We start from the raw sequence: 16,875 nt of genomic DNA on the forward strand, positions 1-16,875 counted from the left end.
CTTTGTGATGGAGGTCAAAACGCACAAAAAAACCCCAAACCCCTCTTATTCAGAGAAGCAAGTCCTCAGCTTGGCTATTTAAGAATAGCTATGTGGTCAGGGCGTTCTTCTGATGGACAAGTTGGCTGTCCTTTTTTAGTTCTGACCAATGAAAGATTTATTTTTAAATGAGCTCTGGTAGATACGTTCTTAGCTAATCAGTTAAATATCCCAGGGAAGGCTTTGTGGCTAGTAATTAGTTCTACTAATTTATTCTGCTGTTGAACTAGGGTTCAACAAGTGGCTGCACTGTTTTTACTTAAGCAATGCTAACCTGAGGAGATGTGTTGAAACTTCTTTGACCTTTATTAAAAAGTTTAAGCTCTATTAAACTTAAGCCTAGGAAAATAACTTCTTTACGTCTACGTTATGGTGTTTCTGTGCCTTAAATAAATCCGTGTGGGCAAAGCAGCACTGGATATTTGGGTCTGGTGTGTGGACTCTTGCTTTTCAAGGGAGTCCTCTCGTGCAGGCTGTAACATCAACTGATGTCCAGCTCAGTTATGATGGTGGGTTCAGACTCTTCTGCCTCTGCTCTTCTTCGTGCATGCTGCTTTTCCAGCACACCATGGCAATGCTGACACCATTGGTCTAAAAGATAAACTTCTCTTACTTTAGAAAAGCAAAAGTAGTACAACTGAATTGGTACTTTTGTCTATAAATATTACTGCTATTTAATAATCATGGGAATTCTCCTTTTTGAACTGAAAGCACAAGAAGCAACATGTTCTCACAAGTTGTTCTGACCCAACTTCAACTGTAGTTTTTAATAGTCATTAAATGCTTTACTGTATATGAAAAACAAAACAAAAACATTTTTTGATTGGAAGAATGAGTATCTGATATGGCAGCAGAGAGCAAAAGTTTATTACACGTAAACAGCTGAATAAGTTAACTTGTTTAAACTGTATTGTAGACACAGTGCTCCTGCATTTGAAAAAGTTTCATGACTCCATATAACCATATCAACATGTTTCCATAGTTAATTTCCAGCCTACAATTGTATTATATTTTGTCTAATGGAACATCATCATATTAAATAAACTAATAACCATAATGTTAATGTTGCTGATGCTTTATTAGATACTGCATGGAAAAAAAAAAAGCAATCCTGCATTCATTTAACCAAGAAATATTTTAACTCATGAAGCTGTTCTGTGAGGGAAAGTGAAGGTTGCGTTTAAAAATCCTGTTTAAAAATCTGCTGTTCAGAATGGACCAGTATACAACAGCATGCCATACTGTTGTTTGTGAGGACATCAGATACACACCCAGTGCTCTTCAGCACTTTTCTGCAAAGGGGAACACATTTTGTTCCGGGACTTCTGTCACATTTATGTATGTCTATGTGTATGAAGCAAATAGAGGAATAATGGCAATGAGTATAAATGAGTGATGAGGCAATGTAATTATTCAGAATGGGAACAGAGAAGTAACTAAAAGCCTTTAGTTGATAGAACTGAGATAATTTCATTTCAAGATCATTTATAATTATACTGAACAAAGTTAATTTTTTTAAATTTGAAAGCGCCGCACAAAAAGAGGAGCATGGCAAATAATGACATGTCCTTTGTCACACAGGAGATTAATTTATTTTTGTTATGGACTTACTTAAGTAGTATGAATGTTAGCACAGACCAGGCCACCTTTGTACGCTGTGCAGAAGGAAAGGCTTGCTACATTCTGTATAGCAGTTTACATTGAAAAGCAGTTGGAGAGATGGTAAGAGCTGACAAAACCACTGCATCCTTGTAGCACTACTAAAATTGAAAAGCAGTTGGAGAGATGGTAAGAGCTGACAAAACACCGCATCCTTGTAGCACTACTAAAATAATGGATACAGCCTTCTTTGCATGCAAAAACCAAACGTGTCCTGCAGGAGTATATAGTATTACTTGTGTGTGGTGGCACAGAATCGCTACTGGAATAGAGAGTCCAGTTCTTGTGTGCTTGCTTTAGGAAAAAATACCTAATAAAAAAAAAAAGAAAAGAGAAAAACTGTTTTGGAGTGTTGAGGGATCAATTACAGTTGGAAAACCTGTTTTACTGTTAGAATTTTTTATTCAGTAAAAAGCCTAGCATGCTGACTTTAAGTTAAATGCTTCAGTTGTCTTTTGCAAATATCTATAGAGGATAGAAAATACAAAGCTCTGCAGTTCAGTAGGAGGAGGTATAATGAGATTGAATAGCTGAAAGTTGAAACCAGATGAATCTGGACTACTTGTAGCACACAAATTATTAAGTATGTTAAATTACTGACTGAAACAACTCCATCTGGATGTGATGGATTCTCAATCCCTTGTTTGTGAGTTGGAACTACATGCTTTTAGTAAGGGAAATTATAGCTGGTATATATATGTTCTGAACTTTAGCAAGTAATCTGTTTGCATGTGGGTGGAAGGTCAGAGAGGTGACAGCGATGGTCTCTTCTGCTTCGCAGGTCTATGGGAGGTGGACAGAGACCACCTGATGCTGTGAGATGCTGTGCCACCCAAGTCTGGTGTTTGTGCTTGTATTTATTCCCAATACCAGCTCTACTAGGCTGGTCAGGGTTTCTGTGTTGTTTCTTTTCTTTCTTTGAGAAATCTTTCTTTGGTTCATGGCTCAAAAGGGAGAAAATAGACTAAGTCCTGCCTCCACCTGTCTTCGTGGAGAGGGGAATCTGTAGTTAGAGCAGGGAGGGTTTGGGGGGCTTTTTTTTTTTTTGTAATTGTTTTCCTTTGGTTTGTTTGTGTTTTCAGTAGTTGGGATTTTTTTTGTTTGGTTTGGGGTTTTGTTTGTGTTTTTTAGAAAGATTAAAGGTGTCAGACAGAGTCAGTTTTCCGTCCGTGCATGTGTCCTGTTGGAGTAAAGAATAGTCCAGGTAGAATACAGAAGAAAATGAACTTACAATCCAGGGTTTTATGCAATTTTTGCTTGATCTTTTGAGAAATAGGTAAATTTGCAGGAGTCATGGAAAATGAAAAGCTAGTGACCCTCCACCATTATATGGATTTTCCAGATTCATTCCACATAAGTAGCAACTAGATTTTTTTTTTTTTCTGATGGCTGTTTACCCACATAAAATAAAGTTCATCTTGATGTAGTTTCAAGCAGAGGCATGTTTCCATCTCTGTGTCAAACTTGTGTCACGCTTTGTGCAATAAGTGCTGTCCCGTGTTTCCACAGCAAGACGGAGGTGACACCGGTTGCGTTTCTCGCCTTCCTCTGGATTTACCTCTTTGGGTGGGAGCAGAGGACACGAGGCAGAGCAGTGCAGCGCTGCTGCACCTGGGCAGCGCGCCTGAGCTGGCGTTTTGATATTAGTTACAGGGGTGAAAAGAAAATTCATATGAGGAATTTAATGTCTTCAAAACAAATGAATTGCACCTCTTGTCCCCACAGTGGCAATACTCGTGTAGAAGTCTCCATCTAGATTGCGTTGGTGGCAAGACCTTCTGTGGAGAACGAAGTGTTGTGTTTCAATGAAAATTCAGTGTACTTGTTGCATTTGCAATGTTATAGCAGAGCTCTGTTTCAATGAGTATGGAAAGCTCTGTGAGGATGGCAGAGTAAATGCCACTGTCTTCACTTCTGACACATGTTGAGCTTGAATTATTTATGGTACTTCATTGCAAATGGAGTGTTCTGTAGTATATTTGTAAATAATGAATTCTTTATGACAGGACATCTGTCTGTGGTTTTCTAAATACACTTCATGATAAGAGATCTATCCCTTTTCCCAGGCTGTCCTATGATGAAGTACTTTTGTATTCCTACTGTATCTGTTATCCATTTTGACTCTGACTCATAAATGATAGGTAGATAGATGCATGTGCAAAAATGTGTGTTATTCGTTGTGAGTTGATGTGGTGTTAAGTTCATTTTATAATGAGAAGTAGATACCTGTATTGCATGTAAGCATTTTGATTTTTGCTCTGTGTAAGATCAGGTTAGTGGAAGACTTACGTGCTGTATAAATTAAGTTTGCTTCTTCTGACTTTTGTGAAGAGTACATATTTTTATAAGACAGTATTTTTTTTTTAATAATAACTAATTTCTGGTTATGACACTTGTTTGTGGAGGTAATGAAAATGCCAGGTGCAGTGCGCAATTCAGAATAGCTGTACAAGAGGTGGGGGGATGATTGCCTGTTAGGCCCAGTATGTGACTTTGGGACTAACCTCATCCCTTGCTTGTCTGTGCAGTTTGAGTAGGACTCCTTTGAAGGCTTGATTTGTGTCGGACTCTTCTACAGCATGTTTACTAGCAAGACACAGAATCACAGAAAGTTTGGGTTGGAAGGGACCTCTGGAGATCATCCAGTCCAACCCACCTGCTAAAGCTGGTTCACCCAGAGCAGATTGCACAGGAACGTGTCCAGGCAGGTTTTGAATGTCTCCAGAGAAGGAGACTCCACAGCCTCTCTGGGCACCCTGTTCCAGTGCTCTGGCACCCTCAAAGTAAAGAAGTTTCTCCTCATATTCAGGTGGAACCTTCTATGCTTCAGTCTGTGCCCCTTGTCCCTCATACTGTGGTTGGGCACCACTGAAAGGACTCTGGTCCATCCTCTTGACACCCATCCTTGAGATATTTATAAGCATTGATGAGATCCCCTCTCAGCTTCTCTTCTCCAGGCTGAACAGACCCAGCTCCCTCAATCTCTCCTCATAAGAAAGGTGCTCTAGGGCCCTCATAATCTTTGTAGCCCGAAGCTTTCCCAGCTCTTCAGGATAGTCAGTGGCAACACCGAATGTAAACTGTGCACCCTTTGCAAAATGTTAATAACTCCCTTTAAGCATCCTGTCTAGTTACTTCTTGCCCTGGGGTTGTGAAAAAAGAGGTTACTTTACCTGCTTCTGCCTGTGGTCACTTTCATGAGTGTGGGGAGCGTTTTGGTGGCACAGAAGCTGCCCACCAGTGGGTGGCTGAAGGGTTGACCTTGCCTGTGCTGACCCACCCTTGCACAGCTGTCCGGTGAACCAAGCCACTGGTTACCTCCTGCAAATACCCTCCCTAAGCGGAGCGTGGTGCCCAGGTAGCAGCGTGCCAGCCTGGTCCCTGCTGTCCTCCCCTCTCCCACCCATCTCTTCTCTTCCCTTTTTCTCTCCCTGTAATTACTCCCAGGAATTTAGTACCAGTTCCTAGTTGTCAGTCACTCGATCTTGCAGCTCATGTACTAGTGAGCCTTTTTAATTCCCTCAAAAAGAGAAAGAAGTTAATGCTTGATGCCCTCTTGCCGCTGCGCGGCTGCCACGGTTGCCTAGCAGCCGGTGAGAGGCACTGGGAGGAGTAGCTCATCCCTCCTTGAATCATCTGCTAAGAGAGATGAGAAGACAGTTATTACTGGTTAGGTTTGTTAACATCTTTTTGATTTTCTGTCTCTCCTGCACACACACACACTCACTCTCTTACCTGCTTCTGCTTACTAGTTTCTCATGAGTTGTGAAATGGAGTCTCAGGCATTCTGGCAGCCCTCGCTGCTCACACGCTCATGTGAAATAACGCAAGAACCATCGCAGGCGAACGTGAGGTCTTAGTCCGCAGTGTCGCTAACGCCGCGTAGATGTTTTACCGTCTCTTGAAAGAGCGGGGTTGGTTAGACGCTTCAGCTGACGAGGTCGTGGTTTCTCACAGTGGCCTCTTACTTAAGTTTTCCATTTTTAGTTGCATGGTGCTCAGCACTTCTCGCCACTTTTCCTCGTGGGCTCTGACGGAGTAGCTCTGCTCAATCTTCCCACAATAGCTGGAGATGTCTGCAGCTCTCAATCAAAAGTTGTGGCCTCTTGTGTTACCAGAACTGGTAGAAAAGGATGCCTGCCCCTGCCTTGGCCAAGCTGGTGCAGGGTGGTTGAGACCTTGGATGGAGGCTGGGCTGTGACTGGGGGAGGCTGAGTTGTGCTGAGTTACTCTGAGGCTGCCCCAGGGAACAAAAGTACCCCAAAAACACAGTGGATGGTCAAGGATGATGGTGTCTGTTAAACTGCCGCAAGGGTTTTGATGCAGATGAGGGAAGGAGGCACAGGTCTCTAAAAGAGGATGGGTACCAAGATGTCATTTGTAGAACTTTGTTCTAGAGAGCTTTCTGTAAACTTGAGCTGGAGAAGAAAGGATTAAGAATGCCTCTAACCCCTGGTATATCTAATTAACTAGCACACTGCTTATCTCACTGTGTTTCTTAGTGCCAGTGTCATGTTCTGTTTGTGAGCAGGAACTGTCCTCAAAGTGAAACAGCTGTGAAGTGTCCAATGCAGGGAGATCTCTCCTTGCTTCTTTCTTCTCTAAGGACATTTTTTTTCTGATGGGCACCTCTGATTTCACTGGAAGTGAATGATGCAAACAGGAAAGCTGCTGGCTGTAACAATCACACGTCAGCCAGTTTCGTGTGTCATTATGCTTTTCGTTTTAAGGCAGATTCCTAGATAGCCATGAACCTCGAGTCGGAGGAATGAGCACATGATTTATATGAAGAAATATAGCGGGTAGTGCTCGGTTTTTCGTTTTAAAAGGCTAATTGTGTTAATTTGCCTGAGACACAATTATCTCAATGGGATTGATTTGTTTAATTAACTGGGGATGCCTGCAGGTTAAATAGTGAGTATAAATAGAAGGACAGTGGGGAACGCATCACTAATGTTTGTATTGCAGAAGGATTGACTCATATGTAAATGAAGTGCTGCAAGCCTGCCAGGCTAACCTAGTTCTGGGGTGCTTTCTAGATACAAGAAATCTCTCGTGCTGTCATGCATAACACAGGGCTCATATACTCCAGAAGTTAGTGACGAGTGTACACTGGAGTACTAATGGCAAAAATACCTTGCTTCTGTTATAAATACTTTTGTGAACATTGCAAAGGGATGGTGTCTGCAGGATGTGGTTTGTGCCGGACCACTGCCGTGGCACTGCCCTGATGCAACCCAGCAGCTTCTTCAGTGTGTCAGCCTTCTCCTGAGAAATCGGTGCAGTTTCTTGTTCCAAACATTGCAACGACCACTTCTGAACAGAGAGGGCACCTACCTTGTGTCTGGCATTCCTAGGCTGAAGCCTCTTAACAAAGCTTTTTATGTTCCCTTGTTCCTGGTGTCCTCTGCCCTATTGTGTAGACATACTGCTCCACACTTCTGCAGAGGATTAGGTATCTTAATGGACCAGTTCTGCAACCTGTGTCCATGTCCTTTGCTGACTGTTTGCGAGGGCAGTACCTTTGTCCTAAGGTGGACAGTTAGGTTTAAGTCCCAAAGAGGAAATTCTGAGCCTTAGTGTTTGGTGCTGTGCCATGAAAATATACATCTGGCAAATACAGGGAGGACAGGCAGGTGTTCCTGATTTTCCCCTTACGTAAAGTAACTTACTTGTTGTCACAAGCTATATAAAACTGTAGTCTTTTATCTGAATCTTCCTGAGGTCTTTGTCATAGCTTTGTGGCAAAATATTGTGCAAACTAAGCACCGAATAAAAATAAAATAATAAAAGAACAGCAGAGCACCACCACGGAACCAAACCAACTAAACAAACACACATTTCCTTTTAGCAGCTTTAAGGGTATAGCGGGTTCAAAGCTGCCCTTGTTTCTGCATGAGGGAAGTGTACAGGAGCACTGCAGTCTTTCACAGTTCTGGTTTTTATATCCTTGATAACTCATCCATCTTCTTTTAGTGCAGTTGCTTCAAACTTCTCCATCTATTTCTGTACAGAAATCTCTTTGTCCCAAATTATTCTTGTCCCCATTTTCTGAATCTTTTACTACATCTACTGTCTCAAGAAGAGATCAGATGGCAAGAGCTGAACACAGCACTCTGAAGGAGAATGCGCTTCTGATTTATGCTGTGGCACAACGGTGTTGTCGCTCTTTTCCTTTAGATAATAATGCGAGTGCTTTCATCTTTGAAATATTCCTTTTTTTTTTCCATTTTAAAGTTGTACCTTTGCAAATCTAGCAGTTTTTTCTCAATTATTTGCTGAAGACTTGACTCAAACATTGGGTTATTCCCGAACTGTTAAACCCAACAATGAGTCTTGAGTGCTACACGTTTTTCATTTAAATGCACTTTGCTTTTTATTGATCTGCAGTGGATTTAATTTGCCCCTTGGCCTGGCCTTGCATGGTTCACTTGGAATTCTTTCCAGTCTTCTCTGGTTTTGACCAACTGTTAATAATTTTCTTCTCTGATTTTGACCAACTGTAAATAAGTTTGTTATCTGTGGATTTTAGCCGTTTGGGTTTTTGGGGGGAGGTGAGAGGAAAGGTGGTGTTGCCTTGAAATCTTTCCAGTTTGTTCAAGAATACATGAAACATTGCTGTCCCCAGTATAGAGCTGAAGGCATCTCTCCCTTGATTTTTTTTTTTTTCCTTATCAAAAGCTGTTTCTTCTATTCTCATGTATTTTCTGTGTCTCTGCTGCTTTCTGATCTGCATAAATGCTCTCCCTAATAAACCTAAATTTTCTTGGTAGCATCAAAGGATTTTGTCAAATACTGTTTTCAAGTCCAATTCTCAGACTTCTAATATTCGTACTTAGGTTGATGAGCCAAAACTACTCATGAACAGCAAAAGTATGGAAGTGTGTATCTGTTGGAGAAGCTAACCTTGGAAAACTATATTCTGCCAGAAATATTTTAATTACATGGACAAAGTCTATAGCTCTTCCACCTTTAGGACGTTGTGGCTCCAGCCTTTGTTAGCATGGCACATTGTTATATCCTAATCCTTCATTTAAGATCAGTCCATTTGGAATGCAGAGAACTGTTTTTCTCTTTCAAAATATTGCCAGTGACAGTAGTTGCCGTGCCTTATTATTTGTCTACCTGAAGGAGAGTTGTGGTTTGGGTTTATTGAAGGGATTTGGTTCTTGTGGCAGGTCCCTCAGTGTTTCCAGCCCTGCCTTCTGTTGAGAAGAGTCCCTTTCTGTGCCATGTCACTTGAAGCCAGAAGATCTATATATGTTTTAGACCGCTTATGGCAATATTGGAGCCCTAGAAGAAATGTCATACTTCTCCCGTCCTGCTGTCAGCCCGCTGAGTGCTGTCACTGTTGTCAAGAGAGAGACTTCAGCCCTTCTGGTGTTTTGCATAGATGCTGTTTGGCCCGAGCTTGGAAGTGTGCGTTTCTTTCCTGCCTGTGAAATGGGGTTTACCAGGCCTTTGACTAGAATTAAGCTTACTGAGTAGTTCCCGTTTATCTTTTTCAAGAAAATACTACCCAGGCAGGTGGTAGGGAGCCCCTGTAACTTGTATCAGTGACCTCCCACCATCTGTGGTTGTTTGGAGGGGTTTGATTCCCCTGCATTGCATCCAGTACTGTTTGGGTTAGTGTAAGGCGGCTGTATCTGAGGATGACTTGAGACCTGTTGAAGGAAACATTACAAGGAAAGTCTCTTAAAGTTTTTCTTGAAGCTGAAGAGTTAAGTAATAGCAACTTTTCTTCTCAATACACATTTTCTGACCCAGTTATGTAGATGGCTTCACTGATGTAAACTAATTTTGTTTATGTCTCAAAACCGCTATGGGAAAAGGTCTTTGTATAAGATCTGTTTTTTGTTTGGTTGGTTGTGGGTTGTGGTTTTGTTTTGTTCTTTGTTTGTTGTTTTTTTTTTTTTAATTTGTTACAGTATTGAAGTATTAAATAACTTAATACTGCAAGAACTTATTCTTTCCAGTCCGTAATTTTCCCTGAGAAAAAGTGAATATGCCTCCTGAGAGGCACTTTGAGGATGATGCTAGGCAGACACACAGGGATGCACACTCATGTGTGCACACCCACCCAAACAGCAGCGAGCTCAACTTGGAAAGGCTGGGGTGGTGAGGGGGTAAGGATGTGGAGGAAGGACATCACACCAGTGTGTTTGGAGACTTAACACTGCATTTAACTTCAGAAATCATGAAGCACCATGCTTCTGTGATGTACTTATTTTATGTGTTCAAAAGCACTCTCGGACACATTAAGAAGAAATTTTTTCCAGTGCATATTATTTCTAAATTACAAATCCCTTGTGCAGGAAAGGCAGAGCATGCTTTTCTACAAAATTATAAGACAGTTTCTTCCAGACTCCACAGCATGGTTAACTAGAGCAGTTCTGGGCATTTTGTTCCTGTACGTTGTCTTGAGTTGGGAAAACATATTGCTGTGATCTGTGCATTTAATGGCCTTGCAGATTTCTTAAAGGTAGGTTCATAAATTTGTGCAGTAGGTTAGCATAGGCCAGGTACGGAACACTGATTATGAAAGACATACTAGGAGCTTTCAAGGAAGTTAAAGTGAAAATCATTGTTTTTCTTGGCGTGGACCCTCACAGGAGTACAAACTCAGTGATGCAGCTGGATGGAGAAGCAGGGTGCATGTACGAGGCAGTACCAGCATCACAAATAGCAGAGCAGCCTGGAGATGGACTAAGGAATACATTGATTCAAATTCTGAGTTTATTTTTAAGAAGTCCTACAGGATGATGTTGTGAAACTGTCAAGAACAAGCAGGAATGTGAATGAAAAAAAAAAAAAATGGAGAAGACATCAGGTAGAACAAAACTGCCAGAGAACAAGGATGGTCTGGAAAAGCTTCAAGCAAAATGCTTTTGGTTTTCAATATAACAAAGGCTGTATGTTGCTGATCTTGAAGTAAGCCATGCAAAGCCCCAGCTGTCTTTTTACTGCAGAAATGTCTTTGTTCCTCTGTGGTATTTTAGTAAGCCACATCTTCAAGTAAAATTGAATTTGACTCGCTTTTGTCTCTATATTGTTGACACTGAGTTACCTGCTTATTGAATAAGTGCTTGTCACACAGGCCATCTAAGAAGCCACCAAGGGACAGCATCCTTGAAGGACATTTTCCATGTGGTCCTAAAAATAATACATTCTGAAATGGAAAATGCATTTCTCCATATTATTTTATAATATTTAAATATTTTTTCCCCCATTGCCCTGACTGAAATGTGGAAAATAGGTTGACTGAAAAGCTGACTATCAAATTACATTTGTGCATGTTTTAAATAACTTTTCGCATTGATTTTTATCCCTGATTTTTGCAGAAATGTCAGTGAAATTTATCGTAGTCCAAGATTCTACCAGGGCAACATCTCAAAAATACATGCATTCATTCCCTTCACCCTATTTTTTTCAGTTCTATGCCAATTCGTGCCTCTTCTCCCTTCCTTTGGGTGCCTTTTCCTGGTGCTGCTTGCGCAGCTGAATGTAGGCTTGGGATACATGGGCACATCTGCTTCCATCATCCAGCTGTTTTGCTCCTAGGTGTGCGTATGGATTTCTGTTTGCCAGAAAAGAACTTGTTTATCATAGCTGATTTGTAGAGACTGGAGGAGCTTCTTAGCACTACATAATATTCTGTGTGAGGGGAGGTGGTTACAGTTAGGAATAACTAGCTCATAAAGTAGGACAAAGCTGTCTTTACATGAAGCTTGCTCTGTTTGGCATGTTTCTTTTGAGCGATGAGTGAAAAAAACAAACACGTGATTTTTGCTCTTGATTCTGTGAATTCCTGCAATGTTCAGAAAAAGCTGAATAGAATTTACAAGATTATTGCAAGATTACACAATGGTCCCACATCTCTGAGCAGTTGAGGGAAAAAGTCAGTGCTACTTGTACTGTCACTTACATGATATGAGAGAGAGACACTTCCCTCCCCTGCTTCCTGCCTCCTTTTATGTTCTGTGCGATGTGAATATACTAACATCTATTTGAAAGTTATTTTTATCACCTAGGCCTTCTCCTTCACATCTGCCTCAGAAGCAGTGCATGCACCTCGGCGGCATGCACTTGTTTAATCTAAGGAAGAGCAGAACTCGTTCAGATGGCTGCAAAAGCAGGAACAGTTGTTTGCCTGAGAAGATGATGGCGTACATTTGTTTATCTCACCTTTAAGGTGTTTTGTAATCGCTTTTTCCCAGATCCAAAAGATAATTTCCTAGGAGATAATACTTAATAGATGCAAATACTGTGTGAATTATACTCGCATCAGTCACCTTGTGCTACAACAAAGAAAGAGAAAGAAAATGGATAGTGGTCCTTGTTCTGCAGTGTGTTGAGGGCCCTTGACTTGCCCTGCGGCAAATAAAAAAATTGGATAGATACAATAGAGTATGAATTCATATTTTTTTTAATCTCGCTCAGCTCTTCACCACTTCTGGTTTTGCATAGATGTGGTGGAACTGTTGGTTTTGAGTGTTAAATAATATACATACTTATATAAGAACAAGCTCTATCCCTTTTTTGTGGGAGTGGTACTGCATGTTAGGATTTTTTTTTTCCCCAAACACAACGACAGCAGCTTTACGGGCTGCTGAGATTCTCGCAAAATTTCTTCTTTATGGTGCCGTCCAGTGGAAAAGGCCAGATGCTCAGTGGCTTGTGTATGGTGCGGGAGGTGCAGCTCAGGCGTTTGCTGTTCGGCTTTTGCTACCAGGATGATCTAACAGCACTCGCGGCGCTTTGGTACGTTCAGCGGCCATTCGGGTTTAGGTGGTTCTTAAGGGTGGTTTGCTGTGAGTGGGCAGCTCGATCTCTTCGGGGGGTTTTCAGCTGGGTGGGTGGGTTTGCTGTGTTTTAGCATTAAATACAATCCCAGAGGTGGCTGGCTTGTGGCTCTTCAGCGTAGCAGCAGCAAAGTATTGGATCTTTGATGTTTGCCTTACAGAAAGTTTTCCCTCTGTGTTCTGTACCATTGCACCTGCCTTGTCACAGCCTGATTTCTTGTAACGTTTTCCTTAGCAATCCATTGTACCCTGTCTACAAACCAAATGATGTCTGGTCCCTAAAAAGCTGATACTAGGTAGTTATGAAAAAGGTTTAACTGAGCTTATTGCTGTTCCAGTTTATGATATAAACAGCAAAAGACAGCAGTATCAATAATGGGAGTTTTGAGTTGTCCCAGGTTTAGGCTTCTGACTGGATCAGCTCATTTCATTAGGCTTTTGACTTCATTAGGCCACTTTGCAATCAGTAGGGACAGAGGGTCTTTCCTTTAGGGCAGCTCAGAGCAGGAACTGAATTCCAGTGCTCTGGGTCACCTTCTTCTGTGGAAACTGTGGAAACTGTGTTTTGTTTGGTTGTGGGGTTTTTTCTTTTTTTTTTTTTTTTTTAATTGGTTGTATAAGTAACCTGGAGAGATGATCCAGCCAAGTTAGTGGTGATATCAGTTGCACCCACAGTTGTCAAGTGGGACATCTTTGGAGAGTGTAATGAGGACATTGGTCTAAAGTTTAAATAGTTTGCCTAGTGCAAAATACTTTTTACAGCCTCGAAGGAGTGCTTACATCTTAAATACATATACTAGCATTTCTTGCTTTTGTAAATGCCCTAGGCCTTTGTGAATTGATAGAGATACAAGATCAGCTCCTGAACGTCTTCACTGTTAAAAGCAAAATAGAAATTAAAACTACCAGTAGACAAATAGGTTGCAGAAAGTAACAGGCATCACTTAGTCCTTTCAGTGAAATGCTCACTAGCGTATGAGCATCTGTATACAGACAGGTCCCTCCTGTGCCACCAACACTTGTTGATAGGCATTTTCTATGATATTAGAAGCCGCTTGAAAACATTCTGCCAAACAGAAGCCCAAAATGTTCTTGTAGGTATTTCTTCCCTAAGTGAACTGACAAGCCAAGGAGAAGAGCATTTGAGAGAGCATGTGAGTGTTTGACACAACCTCCTGAATTTGAAATGATGGAAAAATTTGTATCTGGCACGATTTGGAAAATTGCTGTTACACCAGACAAAACTTATTTTGTTTCCATTTTAAAAATGAAATGAAAAATTGCTGTAGGAGGTTTTTTTTTCCCCTCTGATATTACATTTTTGAGTAAAAGCGTAACGACTTGGACAGGGCTAACAGCTGGTGGGAACTCAGTCTGTACGAGGCCGTCTCTGTAGGGAGAGGTTGGGAGAAATAACTGGGTGCAAGTCTATGTGACCCCTTTCACTGAACAAGCAGGTGGTCTGCTCTTTATTACTGGAGTTGGTTGTGTATGTCTGTAAAGTATAAAGTTAGCGAGAGGAGTGTGCGGGTGGTGTAACTCCAACCTGTGCTGTCGTCATCTGAGGAACATGTGGTGCCGTCTGTGGGAGGCTGCACCTTAACCCCCTCACCCAACTGAATTTGGTGGCAAATTTGGGGGGTTTCCTGCTCCAATTTGCATGAATTGCATGTCACCTACTGGTGTGCACTGGTCTCTCCCACATGTGTGTTTGTCCGTTTGTCTTCTCCACTCCTCCTGTTCACCTCCCGTGTGCTACTGTAGCTGCAAGTCGTGCAAAGGCGGGCCTGCCCGGGCAAACCCCAGCGCTGCCTCTTAGGGCTCTACTTCATTTGCTCCGAAACCAATAAATGTGGACTTGCTGAGTAGAAAGGACAGATTTCTATCTCTAGTGGTCACTTCTTGGTTTTGAGGGCAGAGATGATGGGTTTACTTTATATTTTGATGCAATACATATCTAAATTACTATTAAATTGATATCTCGGGGAAAATGTTTCTATATTTATGGAACAAAGAGCTATGTTAGATAGTTCTTTGAGGTAAATGTACTTGTCAAAGAATTTATTGTTTGAGTTGTGTGGTCTTTCTGAATGCATTTGATGTGATCGTTATTCACTTGTACCATTTGTTTCCTGTCTCATTATAGAAGTTAGCAAACCACTCTAGGGTTACCTTTACTTTTTTTTGCCTTGGAAATTGCACCATGAAAAATGTTCCTGTAAGGTTGCCTGCTGCAAAGCCAAGAGCTGTAAATAAAGTGGTTTCTTATTGTAATACAGGAGAACCACAGAACCATTATTATTAATGTAACCTCTGTTTTTTCTCCTTTTTTTTTTTGGTATTACCACATTTTTTTTGTAACATGAATGAAGTTGCTTTTCCTCCTACTTATACTTAACTTGAAGTGGTCACTTCTTGCTGAACTAAGCGCTCCAGCTCTCTGACATTGACATCCTTCTGCAGGTGTGCCCACCTCTGATGCCGTTAGTGTTTCTGTACACTTCCCTGGGTAAGTGGACAGTGCTAGGAAGAACACGTGAAGCTGCTTTTGTTTTTTCTCCTTTCTGTTAATTTATTTATTATAGAATTCACTTACAGAGAAGAACACTTTTAAATAGGAAAAGGTATTTTGTGGGAAAGCATCCCTCTGTGCATCTTGTGAGTTGCAGGCAGGTGCTACTGAGAAGTGGTTTGCTGGTTTTGACTGGGAGGGTGGGCACGTTTTGCTGTTTGTGTTTTAATGGCATGCTCCATCTGCTGTCTAGCCACCTCTCCCAATGTGAAAGTTTTGTGCCAAATGTAACATCAAATCAAGAGAAAATAGGTGGGGTGTTTTCTTCAATGTGCCACAAACGTTAAAACCCAGTGTGTTTGAGAGGGTGGGTAAATCCAGATATTTTTGTGTGTCTGGTTCTTTGCTTATTTTAAAACAACAAATATGGGTCGTTCCAGTTGGTTGTTAATTTGGAAACGTAGGCCAAGTATTCTTATCTCTAAATGGCTGTTTTGTTGGTTTTTTGGTTAACTAATTCAATATTATCTGCTTTATTCATAGAGTTCTCATCACAGACTATCTAATGTGCTGGATTTCTGCCTCTTGTGATGAATGTTATTTTTACCCTTTTTGCAAAGCTTGGTGCTATGCCACTAAATAGATTTTGGTTTTGTTTTTTTCTTTTTCTCCCAGTGTTAAGGAGATGTAGCGATTATGTCATCCGTTGTGGAGGTTTAGAATTCATAATACTCATGTGCCTCATTCTAATCATCTGCAGTTATAATTTTTAATTTTCTGATTCTGTTTATTGACGTGGTACCTTTTTGTTCAGATATGACAGTCATGAATCATTCGGCAAGCTATTTGATTCACATGGATGATTTTTCAGCATTTTTTTAAAGCAGCCAGGGAGGAGAGGGAGAGGGAGAATTATTTTCTTACCACTTCTCCAGATTTAGGAGTAGGAGCTATGAGGATCTTTCCTTCCCTCTGCTTATTAGAAACACAGCAGATGCTAACAGCCCTGTGAGGCCACAACTGCCCATCTATGATGGTCCTTTAGGCATGGGAATGGAATCAAAAGCCTGAATTGTGTCAGGATTTTCCATCTTATCTAAGTTCTTTCAGTTTAGAACTTTCCAAAAGACTTGAACCCACTGGAAATTGTGACATTCTCAAGTCCAGAGCAAGTTTCTTCTCATACTAAACCAATGCTCAGGAGACAGTTGGTCCATTTGAGGTTATGGCTACAATGAAAATATAAATGAGCCTACTATCTTTCTAAAGATTTTGTTTTTTTTGAGCATCATTTTGTTGTTAAGAGCATATAGAAGTGAGGTCTGGAAGAAGTAAGTGATGATGATTTAAAGTATCTGAAAATGTTCAGGTAATAAGAACCAGAAACCTATTGCTGACTCAACATCCTGTGCTTGGGGGCATATAAAATGTGGCAGTACTTGCTCGTGTGGAAGATGTATAGCTTGGACAGCAGATCAGTGAAGTCACATCCACAGCATTATGCTACCGTTTTCTTCCCAGGTTAAAAGGGACTATGTAACTCTTAAGAAGTAAAAATAGTGATCAACCACAGATGGTAGAGTGAAGCTGTATGTCTGTTCACCACTGGAGAAGCTGCGCAGACTGCACTCACTATTCTTTGTGCTTAGAAAAGGATGAAAACCCATGAGCTTTCCCAAATCTCATCTTTCTCAACAAACTCATCAGAAACCTCAAATTAGAGAGTTCAGAGGTCTGTCCATCTCAGGATTTCATGTCTTAAGTAGTCCTATGTGTCTAGAGAAAATTACTAGGAGTGTATTTTTTACTATGAAGAAATGTTTTTCAGTTCAGGACTTCCATAGTTCAGACTAGGGAGTAAAT

At 41.0% G+C, this 16,875-nt stretch overlaps 1 protein-coding gene across 14 annotated transcripts in view; it reads left to right on the forward strand.

The window, feature by feature from the left end:
- The window catches only part of TRERF1 (transcriptional regulating factor 1), a 100,360-nt gene that overhangs the window by 42,242 nt on the left and 41,243 nt on the right, over positions 1 to 16,875 (forward strand). The window contains exon 1 of one of the 14 annotated variants that reach the window (XM_065058344.1): positions 12,438 to 12,459. The exons of the other annotated variants lie outside the window; for them this stretch is intronic. The gene's annotated coding sequence lies outside the window, so the exon portion shown is untranslated. Of the gene's footprint in view, positions 1 to 12,437; positions 12,460 to 16,875 lie in introns of those variants that run through there. 14 annotated transcript variants of the gene reach the window in all.

This window comes from Columba livia, chromosome 3 (assembly GCF_036013475.1).
Source record: "Columba livia isolate bColLiv1 breed racing homer chromosome 3, bColLiv1.pat.W.v2, whole genome shotgun sequence".
Lineage (NCBI taxonomy): Eukaryota > Metazoa > Chordata > Aves > Columbiformes > Columbidae > Columba > Columba livia.